Raw genomic sequence first — 18,884 nt, 5'->3', positions numbered from 1 at the left:
TGTCAGTCTACCTCTTATACTTTATCGTAATAATTTTAACAATTGTTTTTCCTCTCCTTCTTATCCACGTCCTCCCAGCAATCCTGATTCTAAATAGCAATTAGGAGTGAGGAAGGTTCCTATTACAGAACGTAATATGGAGGCGAGAATTCGCTTGAATTTACCTCGATTGGTTATCTTCCCCTTTCAGCATTTCATTAGAAGGAAAAAAAAAAAATTATACACTCTCACATGAAATGAAAGTGAGACCATTGTGATAATCACTACACCGGATATCATTCAGTTGTGTGCAAGATGCTGGCAACCATTGCGAGAAAGGAATGGGGTGAATTTATTTTTATGTATGTATGTATGTGTATTTGTACTGTCTTGTTTGTGCAATATGACCAGAATTATTTTACGGAAGGGTTAGTTGTAATTTTACAGTACTTACAAAAAATTCAACTGTAACTTGAGCTGCCTACCAGGCATTCGTGTTTGCCTTCCGTATCCTCTTCTGTTTGTTTATTTATTTATTTATTTATTTACTTATTATTCGTGCATTTATTTATTTATATACTTATTTATTTATATATTTATTTACACTTATTTATTTATATATTTATTTACACCTATTTATTTATATATTTATTTATTGATCTATTTATATACTTTATTTATTTATGCATTTATTTATTTACATATTTATATACTTATTTATTTATTTATAAATTTTTATATTTATTTATTTATACACTTATTTGTTTACATACTTATTTTTCTCTTTATTTATTTTTATATATTTATTTATATACTTTATTTATTTATTTATTTATTTATATACTTATTTATTTATTTGTATACTTATTTATATGTTTGTTTATTTATATATATATATATTATTTATATATTTACTTATTTATTAATTTATTTATATTATTTATTTATATATATATTTATTTATATATTTATTTATTTAAGTAATTTGTTTATTTATTTATATAAATGTTCATTTATTTATCTATTTATTCTGTTACTTATTTATTTATTTTTTTTATTTTTATCAGAACTCGTCACAAATAGCACGTTTTCATAGCTGCATGGATCTCTGCTATTTCACGCCAAATTAACTCCCTATATTCTCATTTCCTGACCGACAAACAGAATGTCATCACGAAGTACCCCAAAATCATAAATTCAGAGGGGAGTCATAGAAAGAATATTTAATACCTAATTGTCAAGAATAGAACCGGTTTCTAATGGCTTCCTTTACGCCACAGCCGTTTTAATTTCCCTCATCCTTCTCATAAGTTGGATAACATGCCTCATATATGATGAAGTTACAGATCTATGATATTTAGGTAAAAGAGAAGTATATATGAATTCTTATAATACACATAAGATAAATGCGGAAAGGAGAAATATTCTTAGATAGGTATATCCTACTGCGCGCTTAAGAGAAAGAGAAAGAGAGAAAGATAGAGAGGTAGAGATAAGGAAAGGAAAGATATTCTTATATAAGTATAGGCAATTGTGTGCTTAAGAGAAAAATAAAGATAGAGAGGTAGAGATAAAGATTTACTTTTTGTCACGACCGGCAAAAATGGGGACGTTTCTGTGTGATTTGTCGCGGACATATTTCACAAATGTGGTGAATTATGTACCAGCATTGTTTTAGAATATATTGTAGATATATGCGATCCTTTGGACATCGGCAGACTCAAGTAAGCTCGGAGTTTAACTATGTTTTTTAACTGAATGATGCTGAGATTGAGATGATTTTTCCTGGCGTAGAAAAATGCTGTGACTGAGATTTTTCCTTGTATATAAAAAAAAAAGACTAAGATTAAGATGATTTTTCCATATGTATTAAAAAAGGCTGAGATTAAGATTATTTTTCCTTGTATAAAAAAAGTCTGAGATTGAGGTGATTCTCCTTATATATAAAAAAGACCGTGATTATAGTTCTTCATGAGCATTTGCCTTGAATATGAAAACTATCTTTCCTATGGGGGAATTTAATTTTGTTAATGAATTCTGAAAAAAAATTATAACAAAGATGAAGATAGCCTTAAATGAGAACAATATCTCTGCTTTAGGGAGAATTTTCTTAACAACGCCTGAAAAATACAATAAAATAAAATTATAACAAAGGTGAAGATACCTTTAAATAAGAAAATTGTCTCTGCTTTAGGGAGAATATTCTTAATAACGCCTGAAAAATACAAAATAATCATCACGAAAATAGGGAGATATTTACATGGGAATAAACTCAATTATTTACATGGGAATGAACTCCAATTATTTACACAACGCCAAAGAAATATTTACATGGGAATAAACTCAGATTATTTACACAATGCCAATGAAATGTTTACACGGGAATAAACTCTGATTATTTACACAATGCCAAAGAAATAAATAAGTGAGAAGAAACTCAAATTATTTACACAAAGGCAAAGAATTATTTACATGGGAATAAACTCAAATTATTTACGCAATGCCAAAGAAATATTTACACGGGAATAAACTCAAATTATTTACACAATGCCAAAGAAATATTCACATGGGAATAAACTCAAATTGTTTACACAATGCCCAAAAGGCAAAATCGAGAGGCTGTCAAGAGCAGTCAGTAAAAGTCTGGGAAATCTCTCTCCTGTCACAAAGCAAGAAGCTGGATTTATGAGAGAGACTTCAACTCAACAGAGGAAAAAAAATGTATTCAGGATACATCCGGGATTCAATGGAGGAAAACCAAAGGGAAATGGGCGCCCATTTGAGGAGGACTTTCTCCCTATGGCTAGTCCCTTATCTTCACCATTTCTCTTATATTTCTGATGAAAATGGGGCTATCTTTGTCCATAGATGGATGACTTGTCACAGCGCCATCTATCTCTTTCCCTCCTTTATGTGGGAATGTAATCATTTCCACCGTCTGAGAATAGAGAGGAGTTTTCTTGCTTTTATGATCTTCTGCTTTCTTTCTCTTTCTGTATTTTTTGGTGAAGGGAAACTTTCTGCAGAAATCTCTTTTAGCTAATTTATTTTATTTTCTTCCTAGGGGGGCAGACCTATTTTCTAGGTAATTTAGACTTCAGCTGGAATAAGGACTCATAATTTGTACTAGTGATACCTATGCACTCACATGTCATGTACACAAGACGAATGCACGCGCGCGCATGCACAAATAATACACACACACACACACATATACGTATATATATATATATATATATATATATATATATATATATATATATATATATATATGTGTGTGTGTGTGTGTGTGTGTGTGTGTGTGTGTGAATGTATGTATGTGTATATTATGAGAATGTAATGTATATTATGAGAAAAAAGTTACATAAATGATAAAAAATTTGCAATTTTTATTCAGGGCGAACAGAAATATAAATTGAAATTGACACTGCAATGTACAAATAAGTTACTTCAGTGCTAAATGTGGTCAAACGATTTGCTAAATAAGAACATAGCGAAAAAGCACGTTTGTAACTGCAGTGGTATCAGTCAAAGATCGTGGGTACCATCTACTTTAATGGGGACAGAGATTACCAAGACTGAGAGTCATGGAGCTTGGATGGGCTTCTTTATAGCAGTTATTATTTATATTACTACCATTATATTGTCAAAAAGTTTCGTTAGCCTTTGGGGAGACCTGGAGGATTTTCGGGGTGGGGTGGTTGTGGGGGGGGGCGGCTGAAGATCCCCCAAGCAAGCCTTCTCTTAAAGTTACTTTTGGTTCCATTATCTTGAAGATATCTTCAAGCCAGCGTTTGACTTGAAGATTCCAAATGTTCCTATTACTCTAATGTATCAGCCTAGAATCTTTGCAGATTGAATTAGATGCTCCTTCTGTTGAAAGACGTAAATGTAAATAAAGAAAAAGCTGAGAGAGCAGCATAGCATATAGATAATGACTACATTGCGGTTCATATATCCAGACTGTAGATATAAGTTAGAATGAACAAATAGTTTGTCTATAAATCAGAGCGATAGCTTCAGTAATTTAGCAAGAGTAGTATGTAAACTATGGATAATAATTATATTTAGGTTTGTATATCCAAACCAGCAGTATACGTTACGAAAAATTAGCAAGTTGTGCGTGAAATGAGTCTAAGCAACAACGTCAATAATTTAGCCAGAGAAACAAATACCACAGCTTCAACGTACAAGGAATAAAATGCCCTTATTATTGAGAAGTGGATTAATGGATTATTGGATTTATTCAGCCGAATATGGTGCTGCACGAAAGACCCTAATGAGTATTTCCTGTTGAAACGTCAAACTATGGCCTAGGCCTTAATTAATTATCCAAAATACAAAGGCTCAAAGAAGCTGCCGCCATTCAAAGAGCAAAGTAATGGTACAATAATGGTAGGACAGACTACATCCTACACTTGGAACTATTGACATCATCTCTGTAGAGACGGGAAACCTTCAGAATATTACTCTTTATATTAGGTAATGGATAAGGTCTTCACATCGCTGGAGCATAGTTTAAAATATTTATTATTGCCAGCAGCAACTTGATTTCATATTTTTACTTCAGTAGATGGTGACAGTAACAAACTACGTTTTATTATTCAATCAGATGACCGGCGTTCATTATTTAAAGCAAGAATATTACTCATTATTGCTACAGATTTAACAATTCTTCAACTTCGTAGAGGGGTAGTGCCGTCAGTCACCTCATGCAATTATTTAGGGTCTAGCTGGTTTGACTTCATCTTTATCTCATTTCCTTCTTTTCCAAGTTATCCATTTATTCCGGTGACTTTACTTTTGAAATGGAATGGATTTTACTTAAGGTCCTTTGCAGCGTGCTTTCGGGCCCCTAGATGCAACCCCTTTCGTTCCTTTTACTGTATCTCCATTCATACATATTCTCTTTCTTCATATTGCTTTCCACCCTCTCCTAACAATTGATTCATGGTGCAACTGCGAGGTGTTCCTCCTGTGACACCTTTAAAACCTTTTACTGCCACTTTCCATTTCAGCGCTGAATGACCTCATTGGTCCCAGTGCTTGGCCTTTGGCCTAAATTCTATATTCAACTCGTTAGGAAGAAAGACATAGCCTCTCCATTATTGCTACAGATTTAATCTTTCCGTCACTGGCAAGGAGCAGTAACAGCAGGAATCAATTTTCTACGACAGACCTTTGAGACATTTGTCTCCATATAGTTAACGTTCTTTGGTCCTCATCCATATGCCCGTCTGTATGAATTAGTAGATTGGTCGTTAATCCCGATTTCGATTGTTTTTTTCTCTGAAAGGAATGAGCTTAAACATCCGACACTTTCATTCAGTTTCTTCATGAGAGAGAGAGAGAGAGAGAGAGAGAGAGAGAGAGAGAGAGAGAGAAAATTAACGTTTGTAATGAGCAGAGAGAGAGAGAGAGAGAGAGAGAGAGAGAGAGAGCGAGCGCTTAATATGCACTTGTATCCATATGGTTCTAAACGCGGCACTGCACCGCAGTTCTCTGACGGCATAACTGAAAACTCGCAAAATGAATGACCTTTCATCTCCGCTTGGACCAGAATCCACAGTTTTTTTTTTTCGAGATATATAAAGAAAAAAACTAAATAAATCATACCAAAAAAAAAAGATAATAAACAAAATATTGTCTTTTACTTCATTTCCTGCATATTTCGAAAACGAAGAATTCGAATTGAACCATGCCCAAGTCTTTGATTTTATGGAACCATAAATTCCAGTAATGCTTATCATTACTAACTAAAATAGAAATATGACGTCATGTATATTGCCTGATTACTCATGAACAATTTAGGTAAAAAAATATAAATTCCATGATTAAACAGTCTTGAATTTTTGCTGTCATTCCCCTGACAAGTTTATCATCAGGCTGTATGTACAGACCATTGTGTGCTTTTCAAAAACAGTTTCCACCGACACCTGTGGCTTCAGTAATGAAGACCATTATTTCAGCAACACTTGACCTCCGCTGTCGTTGTTCACATTATTTGATGATTCTCTCTCTCTCTCTTTTTTTTTTTTTTGAGTGGATACCTTCCATTTTGAAAGAGCGAAATGGACATTTTTTTTTAGTAACTGATATTTTAGGGATAACACAATTGCATATAGGATGCAATATTGTTATGATGGAATTTACAAAGTGAATTGTGGTAAAAACTGTTTTAATTATTTGATGAAGGATGGTGGGTAAATCCTGCTGCGAATACACCGCGGTTCTTTAATCCAAAATTGTAATGAAAATGTATTTGGATTTTTGGAATATAACATTATTATTATTATTATTATTATTATTATTATTATTATTATTATTATTATTATTATTATTATTATTATTATTATTATTATTATTATTATTATTCAGAACATGAATCCTATTCATATGGAACGATCTCACAGGAGCCATTGGCTTGAAAGTCAAGCTTCCGAAGAATGTGGTGTTCATTTGAAAGACACAGGAGGTTTTAGGAAGTATAGAAAGAAGAAATCGGTTATTAGAAAAGAAAATATAAATTACCAAATTATTAAATAAATCATATTAAAATGTATGAAAACCATTAAAATACCAAGAGAATTGTTTTAGAGTAGCTTATTGTGATAGAACACTTGGGACTGACTGACACTTTCAGTGGTTCTTAACTAGGGGTGTTCGCACCCCCTCGCCGGTTCCTAAGGGGTGCGAGGATGCCTGTGAATAATTAAGGCAAACTATATTTTTATACACGCATGTTATTTTTTCTGCAAAAAATAAAAATAAGATATAATAATAATAATAATAATAATAATAATAATAATAATAATAATAATAATAATAATAATAATGCTAATGCTGATAGATTCACAATTTCGTGAAAAACAATCTGAGTAATAAAAATCCACAATTATACAGTAAATATACTCTTTTGCATTTTAACATTAACACTGATGAGGAACACCGTTCAGGTGTTCGAAAGTCTTTGGTTCTTTTTACATAGTAATATATTTACTGTATAATTGTGGATTTTTATTACTCATAATAATAATAATAATAATAATAATAATAATGATAATAATAATAATAATAATAATAATAATAATAATAATAATATTTATTATTATTATTATTAATTTTTCTTTATTTACTAATTCAGGTATGCATACATTGAAAAAGGTTACGAACCACTGATCTATATCTTTCGTAACCCAACTAAATCTTCGATTTCCACGAATGATCCAAGAATCCAAACAGCACTCAAAACTAATACATGAGGCAATTGCCACCACACTCGCCGTTGATATATTTATGTATCCGATTCCATCTAAACATTAATATTTACTGTGGACTATTCTGACAAATAATATGTAATGAAATATAAATATCATCATGAGCCTAACGCCCCAGAGAGCATTTTTAATGAATTACTAAGAATTAATTGCCGAGTTTCGACACCCTTCCCGAGCCAATAGGAAAAGAAATATTATTTAAATTTATCCAGTATTTATCAGTTCAAGGTGGAGATCAGCATGCAATTATTTAGGGTCTAGTTGGTTTGATTTCATTTTCATCTCACGTCCTTCTTTTCCAACTTATCCGTTCCTTCCAGTGACTTTAGTTTTGAAATGGAATTGATTTTATATACGTCTGTTGTTTAAGCTTTATTACGCTTACTTCATTATCTTCGTTGAATAATTGCCACTGAATGTGCGGTGGTTCATTATGAACCAGAACAATTTGAAGTAATTCACAGGTCGAACCTAACCCACCCACCTTAAGTTAGGGTCTCTTCTAGATTCTCATCCTATGTCATTTATTGTTTTTTGTAACTCTTGGAGAAACATTCTTCTCCTTATAGTTACTACCATCAGTGGTCCTGATGGCTCATATAGATGTGTTATCAAAGATAAAAGCTTTCGCCTGGAGATGACGTTCTCGGAAATCCGTTTGTTATTGGTTAATTCACCTGCGGGAACGGGATGAGTACTTACTAATGTATTGTCACAAATTTCTGACTAGACATGGCATCTAACATCAGAGTATAATTTACGTTCAGATGTGTTTTCTCACACCTGGAAACAGTCAACAATTCTACATATATACAAAATAAGGAGAATCCTCCATTACATATGCTTCGAAAGCTTGGAACATTTTTACATTTATAGATGGTTTTGGCTTTCAGTGGATATGCTGAAAGTTCCTGAAAATACATGAAAACCACTGCTTCAGCCGTCCGTCTTTGATTTGTGTCTTCTGGGGAAGCACGCTGGTCTGCGGTAGGTCACTTGGTGTTTTGGACGGCGGAGGCCTGGAGGGCTCCAGCGGGCGTCCTACACACCTTTGCATATTTTCTGTTTCCACCCCCAGAATTGTTTATTTATTTAATTTTTTATGTTCTCCTGTCTCCAAGTATCGAACTATCTCGTCTACCAGCATTTTTACAGTTTCATCATTATAAATCTGTCCAGCAAACTATGAATTACAAACGCAGGGTAGACGTGTGGAAAAAGTTTACCATTCTCTCTTAGATTTGGTCTTGTAAACTGAATTATCAATATAGTCTTTCTTTTATTTTTGTGGCATTTTTGGGAAGCGTTCCTAAATTCAAAATACCGGCGTTCAATAAGTGGTAAAGTTTGTTTTGCGCCAAAAAAATTAAGTTTACAAACTAAAAATATAATAAAAATTTTACTTGACAATACAGGAGCCATAATCAGAGGAAATTTACCAGCCTTGATATATTATGAATTCATTTGAAACGAGATAAGAAAATAAAACTTAAGCCTCTCACGTGAGAGAGAGAGAGAGAGAGAGAGAGAGAGAGAGAGAGAGAGAGAGAGAGAGAGAGAGAGAGAGAGAGACAGAGAATATAACACTTTATGAGCCTTTTCTTGACAAGGTTCCAAATACGACTGCACTACAGTATGCTGACGATGCACATTACGAGAACAAACGAATGGTCTTTAATCTCCGCCTGACATAGAATCCACAAAATCAGTTTGGGTTGAGTTCAGGAAAGCTCCAGAATAATGGAAATGATTCATTTGAATAGCAGTGGGAATCCTTCTTTTCCATCCGCCATATTCCCTTTGTGCAAAATGTGGAACAAACTGATCTGGAGGCTGAATCAAGAATAATTCAGATTGAGACTTTAAATGCCATAATATATATATATATATATATATATATATATATATATATATATATATATATATATATATATATATATATATATATATATATATATATATATATATATATGGGGATCTGATAACCTCTTTCACACACTCACGCTCATACTGTTACTCCTAAATAAAAAAATGCAATAAAAACCAAACGTATAATATCTGACGATACCAAAAAGATCGTTCCCCTTCCTGGACGTTATTACTAATTCAGATAAATACAGTAAGTGTCACTGGACATCAAACCATAAAATGCTGGACTTTTCTACAACGTATTTGAATGTAGCGATCCAATGATTAAATTATATGAAATCTATAGCCGTTCCGCCATCCCGTTTATTATCAGCGCGAATGAAATAGAAAAGTAGATTGTATGCTTTCAAAAATCACTATAGCGACAACTGTGGCTTCACTAATGAACAACAGTATATCAGTAAAATTCGAGGTACGCTGTCAGGGTTCACTTTATTTGATAAGCCTTTTTTTCCAAAACGGAATTGAAACGTTTTCTATGAATAAAAAAAAAACGTGTTTTGTATTTTTACCACGCGCTCATTTTCTATGCATAACACAGCATAATGTATAAGGGTTTAATATTTAAAGATACTGTATTTAGAAGATAAAAGGAATATGTCCTAGAGATTACATAACTGACTTGATTGTAATGGACTGGTTAATTAATATTACGGATACTAGTGTCCATTGAGAGTACGATACAATTTTAACTGACTGATATTCAGGGATAAAATTGTACAAATGATTTACGATACCTAATTAATGACCGTTTCAAATTCCAAGAATTAATCCTGTCATAGAGAATAATTTTACGATCTATTGACGGTCTCAAAATAAAGTGGGTCGCTTTATCTACACATAAACGTCTCTTCTCCTCTGATTCCTATGCTTAATTTATTTAAAACTATTTTTATCCTTAAATTACTTATTTAAATTTCTCCCCCAAGTTAGGAACTTTAGCGATTTTCCACGTGAATATTTTCCAGTTAAAATCTTGATGTTTTCCTCGTAAAGAGGTTTCATCAGTATCTCTGTCTGGCCTGATATTACGTTAATCTAAGCGTATTTATCTTCACGATCCATTTAAGCCATGAATATACTACCTGGATAATGATAGCCAAGATCCCAGCTGCTGAAGATGCATTTTGCTTTGTAAAAATGATACAGACCCTGTCATTCAACTATGCTCATTTAAGCGAAGTCTCTTTGCATGAAAACACAGTTTGAAGATTCACAGGAAAACGAGGAAGTTCATATATGTGAAGTCTCCTTGAACGAAACTCGGTTTGAAGTTGAAAGTATGAGCGATAAAAACCATTCAAAAATTAAAATGGGTTTTTACATTGTTTGTGTTTGATTTCAATTCGGTCTTGACTCTTTTACATTCCCTCAAAATTTCGTCTTTTATTGATATTTCGCTTTGTGTTCCCCCTTCAATTGTCAGCAATGTGCTCTCTCTCTCTCTCTCTCTCTCTCTCTCTCTCTCTCTCTCTCTCTCTCTCTCTCTCTCTCTATAATCAATCAACTCTCAAAGAGTAATAATTATTGCACTTCATTAAATGATAGAACTCTCTCTCTCTCTCTCTCTCTCTCTCTCTCTCTCTCTCTCTCTCTCTCTCTCTCTCTCTCTCAGAAGAGTAATAAATTCTACTCTCATTAAAATGATAGAACTCTCTCTCACTCTCTCTCTCTCTCTCTCTCTCTCTCTCTCTCTCTCTCTCTCAGAAAGAAGTAATAGTGAGCATTTCATTAAAATGATAGAAACCTCTCTCTCTCTCTCTCTCTCTCTCTCTCTCTCTCTCTCTCTCTCTCTCTCTCTCTCTCTCTCTCAGAAAGAAGTAATAATTACATTTCATTAAATGATAGAACACACTCTCTCTCTCTCTCTCTCTCTCTCTCTCTCTCTCTCTCTCTCTCTCTCTCTCTCTCTCTCTCTCAGAAAGAGTAATAATTGGTTACACATCATTAAATGATAGAACACTCTCTCTCTCTCTCTCTCTCTCTCTCTCTCTCTCTCTCTCTCTCTCTCAGAAAGAGTAATAATTGGTTACATTTCATTAAATGATGGAACACACACACTGTCTCTCTCTCTCTCTCTCTCTCTCTCTCTCTCTCTCTCTCTCTCTCTCAGAAAGAGTAATAATTGGTTACATTTCATTAAATGATAGAACACACGCACTCCAAAATTTCCTGTCAAATTGTCATATGTCTTGACCTTTCTTTTCTCTTTACATTTGAAAGAGCCAATATTCCCCGAGATAATGTGAAGAGGATGCAAAAATAATTAAGCGTGGTCCTCATGGCTTTATTCTTTCAAATTTCTTTCCCCCAATCCGAACCTGTAACGTTTGATACTTTAGTTTACCGAAAAATGTGAAATACGTAATTTAATTAACTTTAAACGTTTTACTGAATTTTGTTTCCTGGTCGCTAAAAAAATTTTTTTTCTAATAATTAACAGTAAAATAAACTGTAAACTACTATCATTTCAGAGACCGCGAGTCATCGTTTTCTCAAATATCTTTCAAACTAATTATTTGATCGAAAAGGTACTTTGACAGATTACAAGACACCTCCCGCTAATTTTTGGTAATGTAGTGCATTGTCAAATGGTTTTAGTTATGGCGTTTACTCTTGACTCCCAAAAATCGCCAAAGCATTCGAACGTCCAAGCCCTCCTCCTCATCCCTCCTCAACCCACTTCCTGGGGGATTCGTCTATGGGGATTGAACTAATTATACCTTGGGAAATGATGTACTTTAGTTACATAGTAAAATGCAAAGAGGCTTCAAGGAATATTCTTTGAAATATTCTTTGACTATCTTGCAGAGAGGCTTCAAGGAATATTAACTTTGAAATATTATCTTTGACTATCTTTGCATCTAGTTGGTAACAGTAGATACTGAGTCAGACAAACCCTACTCTATATTTTGGTTCGATCTATTCTGTTCACGAGTTTAGTTTTATAGAACATAGCAACGGATTGCTCATTATAAATTCCTCTTTCCCCGCTTACCCTTTGTATTTTGTTCATAAGTCAGTATTCCACCTTGCACTGTCCAGTAATCTTTCCTGTCGACTCAAAAGATCTGACGCTGAACAAGAAAAGTTCATCAGCAGTTAACGAAGCAATAGACAATATACAAATTAGCCTGCGAGAAACTTACGATTCCAGCCATAACGATGCTAAACAAGTAAAATATGAATCGAGTTTTCTTTACAGCGTATAATGCTGTATGAAACTTTCAGCCACGGCCCATGAAACTCTTAGCCGCGGCCCATGAAACTCAGCCACGGTCCGCTTATAGCGATGCCAGAAGTACGATTATGGCTAACTTTAACCTTAGATAAAATAAAAGCTACTGAGGCTACAGGGCTGCAATTTGATATGTTTGATGATTGGAAGGTGGATGATCAACACACCAATTTGCAGCCCTCTAGCCTCAGTAGTTTTTAAGATCTGAGGGCGGACAGGAAGAGTGCGGACGGACAGACAAAGCCGTACAGTAGTTTTCTTTTACAGAAATCTAAAAAGCCGTCTCACAAGTTGTACAGTATCGTTGAGTATCTTTAGAATATAGACTTATCAGTCAATAGAACAAGGAATACTTTATTGTATGGGAGGCGAAGGGGAATTGGTATTAGCAATAATCGTTACAAATGATATTATTTATTGTCATTCTTTGTCTAAAATTATCGTATAGGAGCAGATTGATTTTTTCTGCCTCATCCTATTTTTACATGAAAGGAATAGCCCAAACTCACAAGAAGGTAACCAGCATTAAGCTGTGTGGAAGTTCCCGTCTCTATAATACAAATTTATATAAATTTCAAAGAAGTTCAGAGCCTAACTTTGTGAAATGATTTTGTAATCTACATCAGTCACAGCTGTATAGTTGTAATATTCCACGTTCAACGGGGAACAATGATCTCGTGCTAAATTTAGATGTATAGCGAATTTGGACAGTGATATGATATATTGCATTCATTCCTATGCTGTATAGAGAAAACAGCGCTAAATTTTTATATTTTTTTAAAGATAATTAAGATTTACCTTGAAAATCAGATGAATTTTGTATTCAAGTTCATAAATATTCCCATTTTTTCTTTTCCCTTTTCAGTTTTCTGTAAAAGAGAGCTATTGTGCCGGCTTTGCCCGTCCGCACGTTATTCTGTCCGCACTTTTTCTGTCCGCCCACAGATCTTAAAAAACTACGTAGGCTAGAGGGCTGCAAATTGGTATGTTGATCATCCACCCTCCAATCATCAAACATACCAAATTACAGCCTTCTAGCCTCAGTAGTTTTTGTTTTATTAAAGGTTAAAGTCAGCCATAATCGTACTTCTGGCAACGATATAGGATAGGCCACTAACCGGGCCGAGGTTAAAGTTTCATGGGCAGCGGCTCATACAGCATTATACCGAGACTACCAAAAGACAGATCTTTTTTCGATGGCCTTGATTATACGCTGTAGCGGCTGTAATAGAAAACTCGATTGCGCCGAAAAAACTTGGCCGCATTTTTTACTTGTTTCGATTAAATACTGACCTTTGTACATTCAAGCATTAATGATATAAAAACTTCTCTACTTATGTTTAAACATGATGTTTTATATTTGGAATTTTAAATTTAAACATTTTTCAGTTAGGTATTCATAACATGGTTGATTGATGTATTAAATGTTTTATTATTACTACTTGAATTACAGTTTCGTTGTTTTAGAGAAATCATATTATTACCTCCATATTTCACTGTTAAAAGAGGCTTTGCTATTGATAAAAGGGGGAAGGTGTATCAGTATCAATGTTTGTTCAAAAAATCCGCTTAATCCCAACACATTTTGTTCCCGGATTTAGTTGAGCCAGGCATATTTCCTTGGATAAAAGTAATCCAGGTTTCTGTTGTTGAAGAGTCATAGAACTGAGAAAAAATGTAATCGACCCCGTAATTCAGCTTTTAGTGCCTCACTCCGACAAAAAAAAAAAAACTTTGCGAAAATCTAAATAAAAGTCACATTCTATTTGCGAGAAGTCACTACATATCACATTATTAAGGAATATGAGCATTATTAGGAAATCAAGTCCGGAAATCAAAAGGCATTTTTACGTTGCATTGCTCATATTGCTGTTCTGATTATTCTCTTTTACTGCATTCCCACAAATATTTTGCCCTTGTTTGTATTTAGGACTTAATTTTTCATTCGGTTCTCTTTATATTTTTCTTCATCCTCTATCTGAAGGGCGAATGGTAATGGCAGGTTTAATTTTGCCTTTGCAGTTTTTCTTAACGGAATTGTTTTTATTTTGACCTTGAACTATTTTAACACCATTGTGGTGAGAGAAAATCCAAATACACACAGACACAAACAACACATATACTGTATATATGTATATATATATATATATATATATATATATATATATATATATATATATATATATATATATATATATATATATATATATATATATATATATATATATATATATAGATATATTTGTGTGTGTGTATACTGTGTGTATACTGTATATATACTGTGTTTTGAAATTGAGCCTCCCTCCACAGAACAAATGGAAAGTTATGTAGTTTTCATGCCAGAGTCTATCTCCAAGTATACATTATTTTAAGTTTCTATTAAGCTATTTTTCATTTTTACATTTTTTATTTTCAGATCTGAGTGAAAGTTAGATACAGCCATGGCTAACGACTCGCAGGAAATCAGATGGATTGACCGAATCTGGGCTATAACCTTCAGAGGCCAGGGATGCTGGTGCATCCTTCATTTCATGTTCCTGATAGCTAAATACATTAAAAGAGATGAACTTTGTTAAATAAACTGAACAAAATCCATATGACTGTCATCGCAAAAAGAGTGAGAATCCTTGAAGTCCTAAAGTCCTTTTCTCAGGAGTCAAAGACATCATAGCTGAGGCAGGTAGACCAAGAAAGTCTTTACGTAAATTGGCGCTTGAACTAGAAACAAAAGGGGAAAGAAGAGAAGCTTGTAAGTGCTGTATATCGGAGTTGAAAAACCGGTATCAAGCCACATTTCATGTTATCAGCAAGCCCAACATCACTCAGCAAACAGAGAGAAGACTGTGCATGGTTTGTACATTCCTTAAAGATTGGGATGAAGCTGACTTCTTTCCATGTTGCCGCATCAGATGAATTCCTTCATTTACAGTCAGGAAGCCAAATCATAAAATGACATGGTTTGGGCTGCAGTTGATGATATCAGCGATGACTTGCGCTTTTCGCCAAGTTGTGAAATTCGTGGAATGTTTGGGAATTTTTCTGTTTCACAGCCAAATGGTTAATGTGGATCATCAAAGGAAAAGGACAGCCGGGAATTTGGCAGCGAATACTAGAGAAACTGTGCCATTTAGTGGAGTGAGCTTCTTTCCTCAAAGATCCTGAAAATTTGTTATCTGTTGAAGAAGTCACATTTTTTGCATGATAAGGCACCATGTTTCCAAGGCTCTTTCAGACACAGGAGCTGCTTCTGAAAAACAGTGGTATCGATTTTTCTCGTCAAGTGAATTTCCAGGTAGCTCCCCTGACCTTAATGTGTGTGAAAACATTATAGTATCTTAAAGGATCATGCTGAAGCGCGCACAGTGAACTATGATGGTATACCGCCTCGACAACCTGCAAAGAGAGATGACCAGTTGCCTAGGAAAATGGAGTTTGAGTCTCAGCTTTTTGCGATTTGCTTAAATCATGCCCTCAAGAATGCAGGCTGTGGCACAGGCAGTCGTAGGCTCACACAAAATATTGAATACTCAGAGGGAAACTTAAATAAATACGTGTTCTGAATTACTTTTGTTTTTGTCCATATCAATTTTAGTTCATGCTGTAGAGGGGGTTCTAATTCTGAAACATCCTGTATATATATATATATATATATATATATATATATATATATATATATATATATATATATATATATATATATATATATAGATATATATATTATATCATATTATTAACATGATTCTCATTAGATCTAGCGGAGACATTTATTCAGGAACAAATATCTCCGCCATATACGGCCCAGTTTCAGGAGGTCCTGTTAGTAATTTTGTACTAATGCACAGAACAATTGTGGAAGTGATGAAGATATATATATATAGTATATATATATATATATATATATATATATATATATATATGTATATATATATATATATATGTATGTATGTGTGTATATGTATGTTCACTATCATTCAAACTTCACGTATTTATCTCTAAGCAGTATGATTCGTACACTTCAGTGCGTGTGTAATACACCGAGAACTCTCCAGAATATTATCTCTTTCACTATGCTTTTTCAACTTGAAAGCTCATTCCTACTTTTTGAGAACTCCCTCAGATATTATTGATATCATCCTCTTGTATTAACAATGTCCATGAATAGGATATATTTCCCCCGTTGCAGAAGCATCGCCGGATCTTTTTATTCAGTCCCAGAATTTCCCTGCTCCCTTTTTCCGTCAATATTTGTCGACCAGAATTCTAAATGATGTGCAAATTCTCCGGCTGGAATAGATCGTCCTTTGTTTCATTTGCCTCTGTAGGTAGGTATGTATGGATGCGGGCTGGGGATGGTGGTGGTTTTATCTTTCTGTAATAATAATAATAATAATAATAATAATAATATAATAATAATAATAATGACAGATACAGCAGTAGTAGTATTAGTATTGTAATCATCTGTATTTTCACCAAATAGCGAAAGGGTAACTTTACTTTAAAGTGGTTTAGTATTGTAGTTGTAAAGTGATAGAATCGGCAAGTAGAACTTAATGTTTATAGATGGAAGGTAGTGGGAACAAGAAAGTGATGATTAAACCATTTATAAACAATTTTAGGATGAAAGTTCCTCAATATTCAGTATGAGAATCACCAGTATCGCGAAATATATTTCTCATCAGTCTGCCTTGTACACCGTTATATACTGTACTTTCTTCTCATGAGTTTAGTTAGAGGAACGCGTTATGAAATGTATAAAGGTCTAAATTAACAACGTGAAAACATAGGTCTTTCGGTCTAACGCACCCGAAGAGATGTGTATTCCTTAGAATACAACATTAAAGAAACGTCTAGGGTAGTGATCGTGAAGAATGGCATGGGGGCCGGGGGTTATACTCTTAGAAAGGAACTGTAAAAATAACACATATTTCTAAAGGCGGAACACCATTCCTTAAGACCATAATGAACAATGTCAAAGGGAAAACATTCCGAAAGAGGCCTCCTTCTCAAAGACGGTTCTGAAAAGACATGAAAGAAGGAAAATTTATAAAACGCTAAAATTGCACAGGAAGTATCCGAGTAAGACTTATGGTTTACAATGAAGCTGTTGTTGGTGCAGAGAAGAAGAACGTGATCTTTGCCTTCCATTAGTTCACAAACCTGTAAAAAATGTCGTCAGAATAAAAGATGGTTGGGAGAAATAAAATAGATGGCTGATGAAAGCCAATTAAAGAAAAAAAAAAAAACCATATGGAAAAAACTCACAGAATTACACCCAAAGGATAAAGTTTCAGAAAGATGAGTTTTTAACAGATATGGTCTCGAAAAAAAGGCAGCTATACAATATGGTTTACAACTTTAATAAAGATATACACCGCATAAAAAGAGATGTTTTGGAATTTGACAACGAGGTATATTCTCGAATAAAAAAACACACACAATCAAATCACCAACTAAATTAAAAGTAAAATTATATTACAATAATGGAAGTAGAAAATTGCTCTGGAGAAGAATCTGTAAGATAAACGTCGTAAAGATAAGGGACTGCATAAGTTTTTGTAAACAAAATAAAAAATGTCGTATATTTTAAAACCAAAATAAAAAAATGTCATATTTTCGTAACTACACACTAGCAATAAATGTCTTTGAAGGATGTTACAGAAAAGAGAAAAAGTATCTATGATAAAGGGGCCTATAAATATAATTCTTTCGGACGATTGTCGTAGAGAGTTATACCTTAGGAAAAATAAATTTTATTATAACGACGAAAATTAAAGACCTTTAGAAGATAACACGACATGCAAAATTCTTTTGAAGAGTTTTTACACACACACACACACACACACACACACACATATATATATATATATATATATATATATATATATATATATATATATATATATATATATGTATGTATATGTATATTATATATACAGTATATACATATACATACATACAATCATATGTAGAGAGAGAGAGAGGGGCGGGTTCGTAATAAAATTACTACAGGATTAGGATCCCAGTACCTCCAAAATGAGTTGCCAAGAATAGGCCTAAACGAGAGACAGAAATTCTGGAAAAGAAAAGATAGTAGTTGAGGAAGGCTTCCATTTCAATAAGGAAAAATAAAAAGTTTCATTTTCCCTTTATGAGAACAGGCATTACTCCTTTAATGGGATTCGTTTCTAGAGCAATTTACTAACGAATTTGTTGATGAACTGATAAAAAAGAACATATATCAAGACTGACTTGATATATCTGATTCATTTTCCCTTTATGGAAACAGATATTACTACTTTAAAAGAATTAATTTTTAGAGCAATTTGCTAACGAATTCGTTGATAAAACGATAAAAAAAGAAGATACATCAAGACTAATTTTATATATCTGATTCATTCTCCCTTTGTGAGAACAGGCTAATATTAATACTTTAAAGGAATTCATTTCTAGAGCAATTTCCT

The sequence above is a fragment of the Macrobrachium rosenbergii genome, chromosome 59, assembly GCF_040412425.1.
Source record: "Macrobrachium rosenbergii isolate ZJJX-2024 chromosome 59, ASM4041242v1, whole genome shotgun sequence".
Classification (NCBI taxonomy): Eukaryota; Metazoa; Arthropoda; class Malacostraca; order Decapoda; family Palaemonidae; genus Macrobrachium; species Macrobrachium rosenbergii.
Note: the sequence above shows the minus strand (reverse complement) of the source record.